Genomic DNA, 20,247 nt, shown 5'->3' on the forward strand with positions numbered 1-20,247 from the left:
GAGTTCTCCACACCTCCTCTGGCCAGGCTGCCTTGGGTTCCGGGTGGAGGGTGGGGGTCTTATGGAGCTCACGCAGCTTGGGGTTCTTCCCACAAAACCTGAGAATCTTTCAATTTCCATCTTTTTTCCCCTCTGGGCCTATTCTTTGTTTACAAGCTAAGAATGTTCATTCTTAAAACAGAAGAAAAAAGATCACCATATTCTATATTCCTGTTCACTTTGAAATGAAGGAATCAAATCCATGAAAAGTGACTACCTGCTCTGGTGATGGGGCTCATTGCCAATGCTGCCTCATGAAGCACATACATCTGTTTGCACATGTGGAGTCTCTTTTAAAAACCTAACATCAGCATTTTCTCAGGATGTCGCCTAAAATGGCGTCCTCAAATTCCACCCCAAGATGGGTCATCACCCACGTGGGCAGCTACTTAGGTTCTACAGGCAATTGGTTTCCAGTATTTCTCAAAGAGCAGAATCTAAGATGCAAAATAAAACACAAACTCATCTAGATTTGAAAAGTTCAGTCATGGATTAAACAAAAATCTGCAAAACTGGAACATATTGTACTGACTTACCCTAGAATTGCTTTGATGAAATTGTCTTCTGACATCATTTCCTTGGTCTCTGCCAAATAAGGATGAGGAAACCCATCACAATATTCATTGCAAGGATTTGATTAAATATTCATCATAGTTCTAGTGTTTTCTCTGGGAAAAACCATGGAGAAAGTGTCACTCCGTATCTTTTTCCTCACTGCATCCTCCCAGCCATCCTATGAAGTTTTTATTATCTTCATTACTCTTTGGCAGATGAGGAAGGTGAAGATTGCAAAATTTAAGACATTTTCTCAAAATTATTTCTCTAGCAAATGGTGGAACCAGCAATCAAAATCAGGATATCTCAAAATCCACAAACTTTATTTTCAAAAGTTTAATTGCACTTCTGAAACAGCACCCCTCACCTCAGAGTCACTAACATACTATGTGCTCAGACAAGACACTTCATGTTTTTTAGTATCTCAATTTGCTAATTTGTAAAATGGGAGATGTGGTTAAACTCAAAAGGGCATGCAAGTGTGGATATCATGATGACTTTATAATCACTATCCTCATGAGAAATGTGGAATCAAAATGCTGAAAAGGAAATTTCTGATGCCAATTTCCTTTTCCAAGTTCTTCTTTCCTACCATCTAACACAGGTCAACCTAAAACTATTTTATGACAACCAGGATTTCAAGGACACACCTGTATGTATGTGTGTGTGTGTGTGTGTGTGTGTGTGTGTGTATACACACACACGTATATATTTTCACCTGTAAGTAATATCATCAAGAAACAGACCCATCTCTTATATCATCTCTTGCCAGCCTAGCACTAAAATAGATGGGATGTTGATTTTTTTTAATCCTGATTTTTGGAGGAAATACTTCTTTTAATACTAAGGATATGACCATGGATAAGCTTTTCTTATCTTTTGCTGTAAGGGTTAGTTCTTACTACCATGAAGAAGAAGGAGGAGGAAGAATAAAAGGAGAAAAAAGAGGAGTGAGGAATTACACATATTTTTCAAAGTGTCCATGGTGCCTTGGGCAATTCAACTGTTTTTTTGGAAGTTCAGTTTAGATAGGCATCCAAAGGTATTTCCAGCTCGCAAAGGAGTTTCCAGCTTACAAAAGAGTTTCATTTGAAACTCTCATTTTAAAGTGAAGATTTGAGATAAGGAGGAGAAGCTTCTGCATTCCTAAGCTATAAAATAAGCGACAGTTCTTGGTAACGGTTTAAGGGTGTAGTCTCACCATATTACCAGATCCTTTAATAAGATGTCCAGAGAGGAATCCTTATTAATTTGGAGCTTATATAAAGTCCAAATTAATACGTATATTGGTGCTATGTTTATGTCCATCTGCAATTGTGAGTATATATATATATATATATATATATATATATATGCACCAAATGAAGGCACATGGAAATATAATAAACAACTAGTAACAAAGCAAAAAACAGACACTGACATCAATAATTAGCCATAAGTGTCTTCAGTATCCCTTACACCAATGGACAGATCAAGCAGACAGAAAATCAACAAGAAAAGTTTTGTATGAGGAATTTAACCAGATAGGCTAAACAGAAATTTATAGGGCACTCCAATTCCAAAAAGTCAAACACACATTCACCTCCAGTGCACATGGAACATTCTCTAGGATAGGACACAGATGGGGACACAAAACAAGTGTTAGTAAATTCATGAAGACTGAAACCATGTAAAGTATCTTCTATGAACATAAACATATCAAACTAGAAATCAATCACAAAATGAAAGTGGTAGAAACCTCATATATGAGATAGCAGTGTAGCATGTTTGAATAGCATTGGGTTACTGAAAGAATCAAATGAGAAATTTTAAAAAGTAACAAAAATGAAGCCACAAGTTATAAGAACCTTCGGGACTTAGCAAAAACAGTACTAGGAGGAAATTACATAGTGAGAGAGGCCCACATCAAGAAATAAGGAAAATCTCAAATAATAATCTAACATTATGCCTTAAGGAATAGAATAAGAAAAACAAATGAAACCAAAATCCACTAGAAGAGAGGAAATAATAAATGTTAGAGCAGAAATAAAATTAACAAAAAGACGGTATGAAATATTAATGAAAACAAAAGCTGGTTCTTTGAAAAGATTAACAAAATAGATAAAGGTCTAGCAGAGCTCACTAAGAAAAAAGGGAGAAAACGCTAATAGATTCAGAAATAAAAGAGAAGTCACACAGACATTTCACAAATACAGGAGATCATAGCCACTTCTATAAACATCTTTATGCCAATAGACTGGTAACCTAAAAGAAGTGGACAGATTTTAAGGGCAGACAAACTTTGATGACTGAAGAAGAAATAGAAAACATGAACAGAGGAATTACAAGCATGTAAATTAAAACAGTAATCAAAAGTCTCCTAAAAAACAAAAGGCCAGGAACAGATGGTTTCACTAGTGAGTTCTACCAAACCTTCAAAGACAAACTAATACCGCTCCTTCTCAATTCTTCCAGAAAATTGAAGAATAGGGAATGTTTCCAAAGATATTTTATTAGGCCAACATTATACTTTGATATCAAAAGCAGACAAGAACATAACAAAATAAGAAAAAGTTCAAATAAGACAAAAATGTAAAAAAATCCCAACAAATTTTAGCAAGCCAAGGTCAACAATGTATTAAAAGGATCATATATCATAAGCTAGTTGGATTTATTTTAGGAATACAGGATGATTCAACATATGAAAATCATTGATGTAATTCACATCAACACATGGAAAACTAAAAATCATATGATTGTATCAATACATATAGAGAAATCATTTGACAAGATTCAACATCCATTTCTGATAAAAACCCTGATCTCCAAGATGTACCCAAATGTGATTGTAGCTGTTTTTCTAAATACTCAATGACAATGAACTGCAAGGACTGCCTACATTTGTAACAGTAGGATTTAAAAAGTGGGGGGGTTCCATGTTTCCTGCCCAACTAATGAAGGGTAGAGCTGAGCAGTGAAGGGAAGCTAAACAGGACTTAGGAAAGAAAACTTGGAAGAGGACACAGAAGGAGGCATGTTGAGCAGAGACAAGTGATGAAGAAGTTTCACTTGTTTCTCAGCCTTGCACTTTCACCAGAGACATGGGGCACGTGGAAAGACCACTTGGAAGAGATGTGAGTGAGAGACCCATGGGCAGACTGAAAATGGTAGCCTTTATCCTAAATAATATTTTGATTTTGCTCTTTGCCTTCCACACCTGGCCCTTTCTGAGCCTTTCCTATGGGTCCCCACCAAAACCAATAAATCAGTACAGTGAAATGGAAGTCTACATAATCAAAATACAAAAATAAATTGTGTTCCTAACATGTAAACAACAAACTGGAAGAGAAATAAATCAAGAAAACAATCCCATTTACAACCACATCAAAATGAATGAAATGCATAGGGATGAATTTAACAAAGGAGGTGAAAAAACTGTACAGGAAAACAGTTATTTTTGAAAAAACAGGAGACATAAAGAAATGGAAAGATAGCCCCTGCTCATGGATTAGGAGAATTAATATACAGATTCAGCATAAGCCCTACTAAATTTTTGCAGCACTCTTTAAAAATAGAGAACAAATATTGATAAAATTTATCTTAAAGAGCCAAAGCAATCCTGATAAAAAAAGAACAGAGGCATTGCCATCCTGACTTCATATTGTACTATAAACCTATAGTAATCAAAACAGTATGATACTGAAATAAAAGTGGACATAAAGATCAATGGAATAGAACTGAAAGCCCCCAAATAAGCCCGCCTTCGTATGGACAGTTAATTTATGACAAAGGAACCAAGCATATACCATGGAGAAAGAAAGTATCTTCAACAGATGGTATTGGGAAAACTCGCCTGCTACATGCAAAAGACTGAAACTAGACGACTGTCTCAACCCACACAGAAAACTGACTCAGTAGGTTAGAGACTTGTACATAAGACCTGAAACAATAAAATGCATAGAAAGAAATAATACATACAAGGTGCTCCATGACATATTCTATGGGGATGTCCACTACAATAGCAAGAGAAACCAAAGTAAAATAAGTAAATGGGACTACATCAAATGAAAAAGTTCTTGCACAACGTAAGAAGCACCATGAAAACAAAAAGACACTTTACTTAATGGGAGAAAATATTTACACATTATATATACACATGCAAGGGGCTAACTTCCAAGATGCACGAAGAATTCATATAACTAACGACAAGAAAACAAACAATCCAATCAAAAAAAAAGGGCAGAGAATTTAATAAACACTTTACCAAAGAAGATATCAGATGGCCAACAGGCACATGAAAAAAGCTTATCATCATTTATCCTTAAGGAAATGCAAATCAAAAAGAACCTTCAAACACCATCAGTGGGAATGTAGACTAATCTAGCCTCTCTGGAAAACAATAGTGTTTCTCAAAATATTAACAATACATTATCATATGACCCAGCAATCCCACTTTTATGTATCTTACAAAAGAACATATAGACACTAGTTGGAAAAAATACATGCACTCCTATGTTCACTGCCTCCCTCTTTACAATAGCCAAGTGATGTGAACAACCTAAGTGCCCAAGGACAGAAGAGGGATTAAGAAGATGTGGTGTATACAGACACAAAGGAAAACTACTCAGCAATTAAAAAAGATAAAATCTTGCCATTTGCGACAATATGGATGTACTTGGAGATGTTTATACTAAGCAAGATAAGTCAGAAGGAAAAATAAAAATTCTGGATGATTTTACTCATGTTGTGTATGAAGAAACAAAACAAAGGAGCAGACAAACCTTAAAAGCTTGACTGCAGAATTGAAGCTAATAGAGGGCAGGAAAATGGGTGTGGGAAAGTCCAAACGGGATCCAATGGACTATGTGGAAGATTAGGTGTGCTTTAGTGGTAGGTAATATACATCAGAAGGGGTATACTTCTCAATCATAGACAGTGTTGTGGTAAAACTACATTATCTCAATAGATAATATTATTTTATGATGGGGGAAATACAGTATTTTAATATGATAGCTTATAGGGAGTGGTAGAGAAATAGATACTAAGCAAACTAAAATATAAAATAATATCAGATTTGGGGGAATATCATGTAGAAAAACAATACTGGGAAGGACTCTCACATATTGTTAAGGTAATGGAAGCTGGTAGATTTAATTAAAAGTGACCAGTTTGAGACTGATTTTCTTCATTTGTTTCATGTGCTGAGTTTATGCCATCAGTTTAAACCCTTGGGAAATATATTTAATTTTTACTTACTTCTCATGCTGATTTTTGTCAATTCAAAACAATTCTGCATGAAATGCATTAAGTTAATTTCCAAAAGAATGTAGTTAAGGGGGAAAAAAAGGCAATATAATAGCATTTTGCTCTGGGAGATTGAACAATAATGCACAATATGAATTGGGCCACAGAGTCTATTCTTTAATGAAAGAAACCAGAGAAAGGAGATATAACAAATCTATTTTCAGATTCAGTTGACACGGACTGTTGCTTCTCCCTAATTTGTAGTCGAGCATACATCATCTCTGTTGGATTGGATGTGACAAAATTTGGGGAAACAAAATAGTAAGTAATGTTTTGTGAGAAAATTAGAATCAAGCTACAATGGCATCAAGCAATTTGTGGTCACAAGAGATAAATTTTTCAGGTACCTTAGTCAAATATCATAATCTAAATAACAGGCATTTGCCTCATACCTATTTTATTTATTTAATGAATAATGTATAGGAAACCTGTTCTTATATGTTTATTCTGACACATTTATTTTGAACAAATTTATAATAGTATTAGACAAAAATTTCTTAGTTAAAATTGAAACACTAAAAAAAATCTAAAATTCAGTATGTCCTCAAAATTTAACAGAAGAATTATGAATTGTTTTAACTATCAAAAGTTACTATTTAAAGGTAAAGAAAGGAAAGGATGATAAATATACTCGGCTTGGTTCCTTATCATTTGAGAGTAAAATTAAAATTAAATCATTAGAGATGTAGCGGTGTTTATTTTACCTTATTATTTTATCTTCCATTTATAATTTATTTCATTTATAATTTATGTCATTGTTCATGCTAATTTGATTACCTTGGATGACAGCTGGCTATCTTACTTGATTTATACAAAGGCACAACAGTGTTTGTCAAAATGATGGATCTTTAAATAAAATTATGAGTGCAAATGGAGAAAAGCTAAACCAAAACTAGCAAAGAAACAAGTAATAAAAGTAAAGAGATGGAATGGAGGAAAAAACACCTTGATATGTATTAGTTCTAAGGGTTCTGATTTTATTGAGAGAAGTTCAAGTCACATCTTAAGTTATTTAGATAAGCAATAAATTCATTAAGATTCTTCTGTAAGATGTAGATTCTAGCATTGCATTGCATTCTTAATATGAGACTAGTAAACATTATGTTAATGTTTTAAACCAATAGTAATGGCAGCTAAACAAAACAAATACAAGGGGAAAATAGCTTTTCTTTTTCAAAATGAAAATAAATCATAAAATCAGTTATAAGGATAATCCATGATCTTGTATTTAAATAGTGTTGTATGCTAAACATCTATCTCTGTTATTTAAAAAAAATTCAATATATTGTTAGTATTAAATTTGAAAGGTACTTAACCAACTTAATTCTCATTTTCCAGTCAATAAAGAGGTAAATATATATCTATATCTATGAATATAGGCATATATTTAGTTTAGAAGAACATTAAGGCTCAGTAACATTCTTCTAGTTTCACAAACCATATAACTTTCAGTATAATGTTTTTTGATGACTTAGTAAGTATACGAATATGCAGCTAATCAAATTATATGTAAATAAATCAATGTTCTCAAACCTGATTATTTTCCTCCAATATATTTTATGATTTAAGGCTGACTCATTATTTTGGATTGCAATATTTTTCTTTTAGATTTCATTTTACAGAGAGGAAAACTGTCACTTAGAAGAAATGTAATTTAAAATGTGAGTCAAGAAAATGAAATTTTTCATAAACATCAGGGTAACCTGTGGCAATCAACTCACAATGTCAATGAGAGTAAAACACGGCTTTGTTCTTCAGGTCTAATTGTGCTATCAAGAGGTACTTTCTTAAAAATTAAAGCAGATCTTTATGCAAATAGAAACCTAAAGACACCTACATCTATGTACAGCTATATACAGCCACTCTTTTTTTAATTTTTTTTTAAAATTTATTTATTTATTTATTTATTTATTTATACAAGCACTGGGTACAGTCAGAAGTGCGGGAGGGTGAGAGAATTCACCAGAGCCAGAGCGGAGAGCAGAACAAGCAGACTGATGAAGTACACTGCTGAGGGGAACAGCGGGCATGGCAGGAGAGGTCTGTGCGCCATGTGGGACCCTGCCTGTGGCCAGGGATCGAAACCGTGCTGCAGAGGCTGCGGGCAGCTTTGCAACCCAGTGCTCAACCGCTGCACCACCAGGGAGGCCCACAGCCACTCTTTATCCCTGCAAATTGTTTCAAGATCTTCATAAAAAGATTTCCTTTATTCACCTAATTTCTGTTCTTGTAGAAATAAATGGATTCCAAAAATGCCACTGTTTTGAATGAAAAAAATGTAAACACTTAGCTATCTATAATAAGTAAACACCATGTCTGTCTCTGTCTAATGAACTTAATATGTATTAACTCATTTAATTGTCACAACAATCCTACAAGTTGTTTCATTATTGCCTTTTTACATATAGGAGCAAATTGAGGATGGGGTGGTGATGGGGAGTCGGATGCTATGCTAATTCCAACTAAAGAGTTTTTCTGCCTTCCTACAAGGTCTGTAGGACCTATTCCAAAGTTAGAGTTTCTTTCTGAGAAAGGCCATTATAGATTGGTCTTTGTTGTATTTTGACCATGGTGCCAAATATTTCTATAGATGTATTTTTTAAAAAGATTTATTTATTTATGCATACAAGAGCTGGGGTACAGGTCAGAGGTGTAGGGGGTGAGAGGATTCACGAGAGACAGAGTTGGGAACAGAACAGGCAGATGGACCAAAGTACACTGCTGAGGGGAGCAGGGGCGAGTCAGGAGAGGTCTGCTTCACCATGTGGGTTGATCCCTGGCCGGCATGGGATCCAACTCGTGCTGCAGAGGCTGCCGATAGTTTCATAGCTTGTGTCTTAACCCCTTGCGCCACCAGGGAGGCCCCTATGTATTTTTTTTTCTATTTCCCAATCCTGGGAATTTCATGATTTATATCCTTCAACTGTCCAGTACTCTTGCAAGACTCCTTTATTAAATTGTTATTACACCTCCTCGCTCTCTCTATTGCCACATAACTCCCACTTTCCTCAACCAGACAATGCAAAATGTTTCTCATTTTACTATGTAGAACAAACCAGCTCTTCTTTCAAGCAATCTCATTAAATCACCTTATAAATCAAGAAGCGTTTTGAGGTGTTTTCACTCTTATCCCATTTAGTCAGCAGAATTCACTAGTTAATGGAAAGCAGAGACTTCAGGGTTTAATCAACAGATTTCAAAGCAGGGGTTTGAACAGTTATCTGTACCCCAGTGTTATTGCAGCATATTCACAATAGCCAAAATATGGAAATAATGCAAATATACAACTATGGGTAAATAGATAAACAAAATGTGGTAGACAATGGAATATTATTCAATCTTTAAGTGAAATAAGCTAAATTCCAAAAGACAAACATTGCATGATCCCACTGTGTTGAGGGGCCTAAGGTATTTACGCTCAAAGAGACAGAAAGTACATTAATTGCAGGGCCTGAGGCAGGGGAGTGGGGAGTTGTGTAGTGCATATAGAAGTTCAGCTTTCGAAAGATAAAAACTTCTGGAGCTAGATGGTAAAAGTTGCATAACAGTATAAAGATACTTAATGTGACTGAACTCTGCACTTAACAATGGTTACAATGGTAAATTTTATAGTATGTATATTTTAGGAAAATAAAAAGAAGACAAAGCTTTTGATTTTCAAAAGCCAATGTTTTTGAATTCTAAGAGCTGGGTTTTTCAGTTTAAAAGCATAAGGTCTAAAAGATCACAGTGTATCAAGTCTCCACCATAAAAAGACAGATTGAGAAAAATGCATGCTCATATAAGAGTCATTTTTCTCAATTCAGAGGACAGCACCATTGTCTGGGCTGGTGAAAGCAGCAAAGTCAGAGGAAAAGACTGGTTGATAAGTAAGGAGAGTCAAGTGGAGGACATGATGGCCTGGCCATCATGTGCCTTTTTAGCAAAACAGAGAAAAGGAGACCAGTTCCAATTGTGTTCCCCACCCCAACCCCTAACATGGGTCAGAAAAATAGCAAGAACCCAGTGATTCCTGTATCTGCCATATTTTAGGAACAAACTAGACATGCCTGAGAGGAATTAGAGGGGATCTACAAAATGAGTCTGAGTCAGCTTCCCAAATTCCAGAATGTCCCGGTGATGGGAATCACTTACCTTGTAATAGAGCAGCAGTGAAACTATTATGATCATAGAGAGCTCCTTCTTCACTAGAGTGAAGAAGAATCTGAAGTGTTGTGGAAGCTATGGCTGAATATATTTCAAGATCCTCTAGAATGTGGAGGAATGACTAGAAGTGAAGTCACCTTTAGAGAACCTATGGTTTAGAATTGCATTGTCCAATACCATAGCAGCCAGCCACAGGTGGATATCTGAGGGTAAATAAGTTTAAACTAAATACAATTAAATGTGCAGATACTCAGTTGTATTAGCCACATTTCAAGAGGTCAATAGCCACCTGTGACTAATGGGTACTCAGTTAGATAGGATACATATAACATTACCAACATCACAGAAAGTTTTACTGGTCTGCACTGTTTTTTTTTTCTTTATTTTTAAGATTGATTTATTTATGCATACAAAACCTGGGGTACAGGTCAGAGGTATGTGGGGGGGGGTGAGAGGAGTCACCAGAGAGTCGGGAACAAAACAGGTGATTGACTGAAATACACTGCTGAGGGGAGCAGTGGGCAAGTCAGGAAAGGTCTGCTGTGTCATGTGGGTCAGCTCCCTAGTTGGGGACTGAACTCCTGCTGCAGTGGCTAAGGGTAGCTTCATAGGTAGCCCTTGGGACACCAGGGAGGCCCCTGGTTTAAACCAAGGAGTTTCAACGGCATTATATATAGCTGGACAACCAAGAAGCTCATAGAATAAACTAGAGTGCATCCCACCTACTGTATCTATGAACGAAAGGACAAAGGACAAAATGTCTTCTGCTTCCTGATAGTTTTAAAACACCCCCAAATCAGATATACTATAGAAGGAAGACTTAATAAAATAAAATTTTACCTTTACCATATATAGAATGACAGTTCAAAATAGATACTAATTCAGCTTTAGGAAAAATACATGCAAAGTTTACTGGACACATTACATTGCCTTATGGATAAAATTTAAGCCACATCATATACAAATCCCATTTCTCTGAAATGAAACAGAACACATGGTTGAAAAAAGTGACTACTTTACTCCTTAATTTTAGAGATAAAATAGTGTTAATTCACCAAGAGAGTACAGTACCTTGTTTACAGGTTTAGTTTAGAGATGGTTTTTTGGTCATTATATCCTAAACCCATCTTTCTACAACCTCACAAAATAAAGGTTTCCTGAGAAGAGAAAAACACACCACATCCAAAATCAGAACACTCACTTTGAAAACAAGCAGCCAATAAGAGCCAAGAGTCCTTGAAATCTGCAAACTAAGTCTGAAAACTCGGCCTGTCTTGGACATATTGGTCCTTGAGAAAGTTTTGTGAATTCCAAATTGTAGACCAGGTTCTTACACCCACTGGCAGCACCGGAGCTAGCAACAGCTGGGCTGTCAAATTCACACTAATCAGTTAACAGTTGTCCAAATCCAATTGCAGATGAGGTTGTGAGAGTCACGGATAAAATAAGCAATTGTTGAGAGGGAGAGGGGGCAAGTTGGCGACATCACACCAGCAGCTGGGACGTGGGGTGCGAATAAAGAGGCACAGGAAGTCAGAGGTCAGTTAATACCCCTGCAACCTACATGTCTGCAGACTCCAGGGTAACTAACCCACAAACCCCTTGCTTCCAATTGATGGCATAAAGGACAAGAGAGGGGATCTGAATGATAGTTGCAACTGACACAGAAAGAGAGAATAAATGAACAGATAAGGCTCATGTACAGTCTTCATTTCAAGAGGGAGATCAGGACTTAGAAATAAACAATGAACCTCTGAATCCACTGTCAGGTCATATTGGGGCATTTAAAACTAGACTGTGAATTTGAGAAAAATAGAGTTATTAAATTAGCCAGTTGATATAACTGCTACAGAGGGGTGTGTGTGTGTGTTTGTGTATATGTGTGTGTGTGTGCTACATGTTTCTGGTAAAGCCGAAGTTTCCTGCATTCTCCACCTATTTCCAGACCAGCCACCCACCCTCAGTGTCAGTCAAGTTTAATGCCAACAGTCCCCCGTGTGGAGGAAGAGAGGAAGAAAAGATAAAAGGACAACTGGACAAAGGTAGAGCGACTTCATTCCAACTAGTTGTTTTTCCTCCCTCATTCGTAAGGCACAGCTGCTGGATCTTGTTTTAAATTTAGTTTTTCTTGATCCATGTTCAGCAGAAGGCATAAATTGCACATTAATAAAAGTTAGTGCATGTCTTTTTCCCCAGCAAGAATTTTAGTTTTTGCACTTGATTAGTTTAGAATTCAATATAGGTGACTCTCAAATTTATCTTCTACCTCAAAGGGCAGCTGACTCCGAGTGCTGAGTTGAAGTGAGCATTGTATAAAAATCAGTCAGTGAAGCTCATTCTTACTTTACAGCAACTGAGAAAAGATCTAAAAGGAGAGTGACTGCCAATGGCCACAGGGTCAAATTACATTTTTTTTTCAAGAAGGGAAACTTCAAGGAACTTTAAAATATTATTTTTCCTTTTAAAAATTCAAGAAGAGGGCTATCTAATTTGGGGATGTGGAAGTAAGTCATGGAAGTAAATGCAATCATGGCTTGGGTTATGTTTAAGAAAATGTAGGCGAGAGGTGAGTCCTTCCTTATCGGGGTCTGTGATTAGTGCTGGATGAACAGTTTTTACATTGGAGGTTTTGCTCACTGCAATGTTACACATTATTATCCTTACTTTAAAGATGAAGAATTAGTCATTCATGCAGGTGAACTAATGGACCAAGAGCTAGAGCTACTTAGTGGCAATGCTTGGACTGGAACCTAAATCTTATCTGCAAAACTAAACTACAAATTTAAAAGAGGTCTTACCAGTCATACACCAGTTGCAGTGATAACTGAGGCTAATTGGGTCAGACATAATAAAGTGTGTGTTGACTCCTGCTAGGAAAAAATGACAAATGGTAGATTTGGAAACATGTCAAAGCTAGAAAAATAGCAGATATTTTTGGCCACGCTGAAGTCTCCATCTATTTCAGAGGCAGTACAAAAAAGAAAACTAAACTTTTTTTCTCTTTTCCACCATCAGAGACCTGTAGAACCCACTCCACTTCCTTAAAGTTCCTTCCACATTTCATGTGGAAATTTTTTCATCCGGCATTCACACCCCACAGCTTTAGTATGTTGGGTCACAAACACTAGCAGTGGGAAGGGCAGATGCTGTCTGTACTGGGCACTGCCCAGCCCCTGTCCCCCCGTTCATCTGACTGCAGTTTGTTGAAATCAAGGCTGCACAGAATCGAGAGCCAGTCCAAAGTGATTCTGTAATCTGTTATGTATACTATGCTACCAGTGATTTTTTTAATTGGGAATCAATTTCTTAACGACATATGTAGTTTCTCATTTCTGAGCAAAACAGACTATTCAAGGAAAACCGCAGGTACAGACAGATCTAAGACATTCAATATTGTATGTATAGATAATCCAAACGTCCAGAATAATTCTCACTATCCAAATTCTGATATGGCTGTTTCGCAAATTATAGTCATTTGCTAAGTACTAATCTTTTAAAGGGACTGTCTAAATAACATGTAATAAAAACAATGCAAAATCCCAACATGCATGTTTCCTTATTGTATTACTCTGAATAATTTCTCAGCCTACATTTCTTTGGCAGACTATTTTAAAATGCCAGTGACAGATCAATCCTCCATTATTTCTTCCCTCCTTTTCCCCATTTTCTCCTTCCTTTACTTCTTTCCCTCTATTTTTGCACCCTTCCACCCATTTACTTACCACCATGGATGCAACAAACCTATGCTTATCTTCAAGTGTTTTACATTCTGAAGAATATCAGTTAACAGTTAATTATATATACAATCCCCATTGCCATAGCTGAATTCCGAAAATGATTTTGTTCCATTTTCATTATCTGTATATCTGTTTCTTTTACCCACAAAATTAATTGTGGTGGTAAAATGTGTTTCTCTAAATTCCTGACTAATTTAATTAAATAATTTCTTAAAGTACATCACTTTTCATGAAAAATGTAGTCTTAAAAAACAGGTTAACAACTGCCTATATTTAACTGTAGATTTTATGTGCTATAATATTATATGCCATCCATTACCAATTTTATAGGCTTAGCAAAATAAAATAATCATTGATCTTTTTCACATGAATGCTATTAAGAAAAATGGTGTAAACTTCAACTGATTAAAATGTTACTTAAGATATTTTATTAAAATTTATTTTAAAGCAATTTTTCTCATTAAGGCTTGACAAATCTAGAGAGCACTTCATTTAATCTCCTTTATGAGGATGTTTTGCATGCAAAGAAAAACCTGAATAACCGTGAAATGCCAGAGAGACTTGGGTGGTCTCGAATACTAGAGATATGTAGGCAGTGATTCTTGCATTTGTTTACTGTGCACTGCTGCTTCTTACACAAATCAAGGTAGGAAGAACAGGGAATCACAATCTTGCTTATAAACACTGACAACAAATGGAGAACAATAAAACTGTTGGTTAAAATCTGCATGAGTCTTATACATCTAAAGGAGTTGGTAATGTTCTATTTTTTATTTATTTATTTATTTATTTATTTATTTATTTATTTAAGATTTTATTTATACAAGCACTGGGTACAGTCAGAAGTGCAGGAGGGTGAGAGCATTCACCAGAGCTAGAGCAGGGAGCAGAGCAGGCAGAAGGACCGAAGTACACTGCTGAGGGGAGCAGCGGGTGCGGCAGGAGAGGTCTGTGCGCCATGTGGGACCCTTACACAGTGGCTGGGGAGCAGCCGGGATCGAACCGGCGCTGCAGAGGCTGCGGGCAGCTTCCCAACCCAGCGCTCATCCACTGTGCCACCAGGGAAGCCCGGTAATATTCTATTTTAGAGACAAGAAAACTCAAGCATACGGAAATCAACATTTCCTCAACATTACCTATTTAGTAAGTAGTGAATCTAGACTAAAAACCTCAGTCTCTGACTCTAAAACCCATCATCTTAAGACTATAGCCTTGTTCATCAAGGTATGGTTTATGAACCAGCAGCATCAGTTTTACCTGTGACTCTGTTAGAAGTGTACTCTGATTTAATGCATACTGATATTTGGGAACAATGCCTTACAATATCAGCTGTTGAAAATAATATGAATAATAATAGTGTATGTTATAACAATTATATGAGTAATAGTGCATATTACATTTATATTTATCTCTTAAAAGTTGTGCACATATACTTCTTTCCTATAGGCAAGGCAAGACTAGAATGCTTAGAGGAAGAAAATCTGGAAGGAAAAGATTCTATTTGGATGTCCCCAGAAGGTGTGTTGTCCTGCAGCTTATAAAATGACATGGGCATGTTGTATTCTTGGAGGATTACGAAGGGAGTGTTGTGGAGTCATGTCCCCAGAAATTACTTAGTGGGATGACATTATGGAATGTTGCTGGACTTGCTTAGGAAGATTTGTCTGATGACATCACAAAGCTATCTTACCAAAAGTGACACTAACTGTTCTTTCTGAGGATATAATGAAAGAAACCCACTTCATGAGCATTTCCATTTATACAAGAAGAAATATTGGCAAAGCAACTCTTAAGACCTAGCAAATATTTAAAGCTATAGCCTCTCTTAGTGAATGTTTTATATAGCTCAGAGATCAAATTTAATTAATCTATATTGAATGTAAAACTGGATATAGCTCTTTTGTCATAAATATAGGTCAACAAAGTTGATAAAATAGAATTTTACTGTTTCCAATTCTTTGACTTTGTCCAAATAAGAATCAGTTCATTAAAAGGAATCTGTCAAATTAGTAATAGTGGATTCGCTACTTAAGTTATATAAATTGTGTCGATTTCTTGTGCCTCTCTCCTCAGTTAAGATATGAGTTTTAGTCTTCATTTATTCTGCCAAATTTCATAAACATTTTTGAAATGTCTGTATTTGCATCTTGAGGGTGCTTAGCGTGGTATGAAGGTTTATTAATTATTTAATAACTAAATTATAGCTCAACAGTATCTACTGACAAACTGATAAACACATTTATATATTTATAAATATTTATTTTATTTCCCAACGTTAACTTTTACTTACTTCTCACATTACTGAATCAAAAGTTTATGGTAACAAAGCTAACAGCTATGAAACATACAACAATGATTATAGCTGCAGAATTCTTTGGTTCAGGCCTTCAATCATTTATGTTCTTAGAAAGGCAATTTTTTAAATGTGTAACTAAAACACAGGTTTTTGCTATAATATTTCTTAGAGGATTTCACATCCACAAGATTTTTATGTCTTTCTTAAATAAAGAAGAAATGAAAGAATGTAATGCAGATATGATTGACAAAATAGGAGAGAAATCAAGAGTCATTAATTCTTCCATTTTTCCTATTCAAAAACACAATTTGCTTGTATCAGTTAAAATAATGGCTACCAATCAGCCTATATGCCCATATAAAGAAAGAAAACCTCTTCTACTGAAGTAGGCTAATGTACTATATATGGAATCTGATGGTGATTATAGAACTAATTACCATATTTATAGTCAAACACTGAAGTTGGCAAGAACAGCCAAAGATGTAATGAGAAGGGAAGCATCCTGGAATCCTAGTATTTAATATATTAAAGGTATGGGAAAGGTGACCAAAATAAAAGCAGAGCCTGAGGATGTACATACATATGTGATCAATATTTCCAAAAACCTTTGGAATTGTGTAAATTAGATATAAACAAATTTTACATTTTGTCAAACACTTGAAATCTCTGGGTTGATTTCCTGGAGCCAACTCAACTTGGAACATTTCCTTTGATCCTGCAGTGAGTATTTTTATTCAGAATGTTCTTTTGGTTTACTGGGCTTTATTAAAAGTAAAGCTCATGCTTGTCTCCCTGCCAGCTACCGTAAGGACCTTCTTAACCAATAAAAAAACAGGCAGCACGATATCACAGATGAGCACAAAGTGGCTACATTCACTTGTTTTTCTTTATTACATATGAAAATCTCTAAAACATGTTTTTTTAAGGATTTTTTTTATTTTTTACATCATTTTTCATTTTTGCATAATGTATACATTTTCATCTTGGTTCTATTCCCCATACAATTCCCACACCCCTTATTTTGACCCTAATTCCTCCTCCTCAACCCCCCAATCCCCGTGTGTCTCTGGTTTATAGTTGCTTGTTGATTTTGATTTTTACTTTATTATGACTGGATCAAGAAGATGTGGTACATGTACACAATGGAATATTACTCAGCAATCAAAAAAGATAAACTCATGCAATTTGCAGCAGCATGGATGGAGCTGGAAGGAATCATGCTCAGTGAAATAAGCCAGAAAGAAAAAGAAAAATACATAATGGTCTTACTCATAGCAGGAATTTAGAAAACCTAAATAAGGGACCAGGTAAAACATGGTTTAAAAAGAAAATTCCCAGTTTGCAGGCATCAGAAAATGATAACACTCTTTGTGATAACGTACACTTACTGGATCATGCTTTCAAAAAATTCTGAGAGCAACTATGGATTCTCTAGTGCTTTAGTTCTCTTCTGACAGATGCCCAACATATCTCATTGAAGCTAGAAATTGATTAGTGAAACACAAGGCTCTCAGTTTTTCCTCCTCATTTTGGACTTGGGATTTTTGAGAAGAGTGCTGTTAGCTTTGAATAGGATAAAATTCCTTTTTAGGGGGCAGGCCAGAGGTGCAGGGGCCGGGTGTGTGTGAGAGGATTCACCAGAGACAGAGCAGGGAGCAGAACAGGCAGATCTACTGAAATACACTGCTAGGGGGAGCAGCGGGTGAGACAGGAAAGGTCTGGTGCGCCATGTGGATTGCTCCCTGGCCAGGATCAAACTCAGGTTGTAGCAGTGATAGTGCTGAGACTTAACCCCTAGGCCAGTGTGGAGGCCCCACAATGGAAGTCAACTTAACATTGAAAGAAGTGGTCAATTGATTCGCAGCTCCTTGTATTTTGATATGGTTGCTTTCCTTTCGTAAGGACTGTGTTAGTGCCAACATCTTTATTTTTGCTGGAAATATGTTTTTTAAGCTTTTAAAATTTATAATTTAAAAGCTTAAAAAGAGATAATGATGAAGAAAATGCCTCAGCTAAGGGCCTATAAAATATTATCTCATTTATGTTCCAGCTCATGTTATTTTCATTCAGTTAAAATTGAATATATTTATCAGCTGTCCTACATAGTATATCTGTGTGGAAGAAATGGTTTTATGGTTCTGTTTAGCCTAATAACACAGCAATCTGGACTTTTTTTCTTTTTCTTTTTTGGTAGTGAAGGGAGGTTCCTACAAGTTATTACAAAAACTAGTTAGAATAATGGTATTTATATAGCAATTTGATATAGAGAAGCCCATTCAACCATCTTTAAATTTGTATTGAACTTCTTAACCTCATTTAGGGGTACTGTGATAGATATGCCATAGAAGGCTCAATGATCCTTGCTCTACAGTTAAAATCTTCCTAATACTCAGAACCCAGCAGTTATTTTAAAATGAAGCAATTCTTTAAAATATACAGACCTTTCAACAGAAAATCAAGCATCAACTTGACATTTGAAATTTGCTGACCAGATCAACTTTTAAGGATGCGTAAATAAAATTGACCACTTTTAGGAAACAATCAAAGGGCAGTATCTGAATGCTGATATTCAGCAGCCCATCACTTCAGAACACTGTCCCTGTTCTACTATGAAACTTGATGAAGTCAGAGCACCATCTCAATCAAGTTCCGGTAGAACTGGGTTTATTAATAATAAACCCCAGCAAATGTAAACCTTCTCTTAGCTTGACAGCACAAGACTTTAAAATAAATGATATCTTTAATAAGTAAATCTGAATCAGATTCTAGAAGTCAGTTGACAAGCTCAGTCAACACATTTTCTGATTGACCTTGCAATCACCTGGAAGCTAACAAGAATCCATGTATCAACCTCTCTATCTACATAGTTCTACTGTAAGGCTTTTGAGCAAACCATACTGTAAGTATGACTTAGAATCACAGAGGTAGAGACCCGTCTGTTAGAAAATACAAATTAGCATCTGAGGTTGACACATTCAAGGACTGGTATCTGTTAGACCTTTACCACATAATACACAATAGGTGGTACATGTGGCACTTAAGCATTTTGCTGAAGACATTTGCATCTTAAAAAGTTGAAAAGATTTTCCAATACATGGAGCACTTAAAATATCATAAGTAACCATGTCCTGATTAACTGGAATGAAAAATGAAATATAAAGGCCTTTGTTTTTGTAACAGATACTTCTTTAACTCGCTGGTGTCTTGATTTACAAGTTACAGAGAGAATTGCTAGCTCCTGCCACATTTCACCAGGATAAGGGAAATTGGACAGAGCTGGAGGAATTTGAGGCGAGGTGTGCTGGTGGCTTTCTCAACAATACAGTGTACAAATTACGTAAACAACTGCTTCAAAATCCCTTCCACTTTTACACATAGATGGAACTCTGAAATTCTTAAAAATAATAGAGCAATGCTTCTCAAGTCTCTCTTCTGAAGGCTCAGCATTCCCCCATCATCAGCAAATACTCATAAAATACAACAAAAACAAATTCCTAAAATATACATATATATGAAAATATGTTGTAATTCTTTATTAGCTTCAATAGGTATAAAATTTCTCTCTGAATTTGCTAAACAAGCTTGTAAACGTCACTCACTCTCTGCAGTTATATCTTTGCAGACCTCTGAAGAATTATTGGACCAATATGGGTCTAGGAACCACACTTCGAGGGGTATTGAGTCATGAAACAAAATAGTCTTGCTGGCAAAAAATTCTCATTCCTTTAGTAATGAGATAATTCTCCTCATAAGACAGTCTAGTCTGAGAAGTTTATTTTCTCATCTGTACTAATCTGTGCAAATGGATTTTCCTACCCATTTGGCCACAGAGGAGAACCCAATAATTTTCAAATTAAAATGGTAAAGAAATCTTATTAGGGACATTGTAAAAAAAAGTTCATTAGGGTCCTGACACCAAAGATTTCCTAATGTCTGCTCGTTCAATAACAGCCTGATCACTCATGAAGAAATGAGGACTCAGAGTTTTACCAGAAAAATTAAATATAGAACTCAAACACTTTAGATTTTAAGTCTAAAAGTCTGTGGTTTTTTTTTTTTTTTGGTTGTTTGTTTTGCTTTTTTTTTTTGTTTTATGTGTATGGATCAGTCTTGAGCCTAAATTGTTATGGGGCAGGAATAATTTTTTCATTTATTTCTACTAAAAATTACGTTCTATCTCTTATCTTCACT

At 35.8% G+C, this 20,247-nt stretch overlaps 1 protein-coding gene across 7 annotated transcripts in view; it reads right to left on the minus strand.

The window, feature by feature from the left end:
• Positions 1-20,247, minus strand: part of ZNF385D (zinc finger protein 385D) — an 860,299-nt gene that overhangs the window by 184,397 nt on the left and 655,655 nt on the right. The window contains exon 1 of one of the 7 annotated variants that reach the window (XM_037525025.2): positions 576-1,092. The exons of the other annotated variants lie outside the window; for them this stretch is intronic. The gene's annotated coding sequence lies outside the window, so the exon portion shown is untranslated. Of the gene's footprint in view, positions 1-575; positions 1,093-20,247 lie in introns of those variants that run through there. 7 annotated transcript variants of the gene reach the window in all.

This window comes from Talpa occidentalis, unplaced genomic scaffold (genome assembly GCF_014898055.3).
Source record: "Talpa occidentalis isolate TD23 unplaced genomic scaffold, MPIMG_talOcc4v2.1 talOcc4.10, whole genome shotgun sequence".
Taxonomy (NCBI): Eukaryota; Metazoa; Chordata; class Mammalia; order Eulipotyphla; family Talpidae; genus Talpa; species Talpa occidentalis.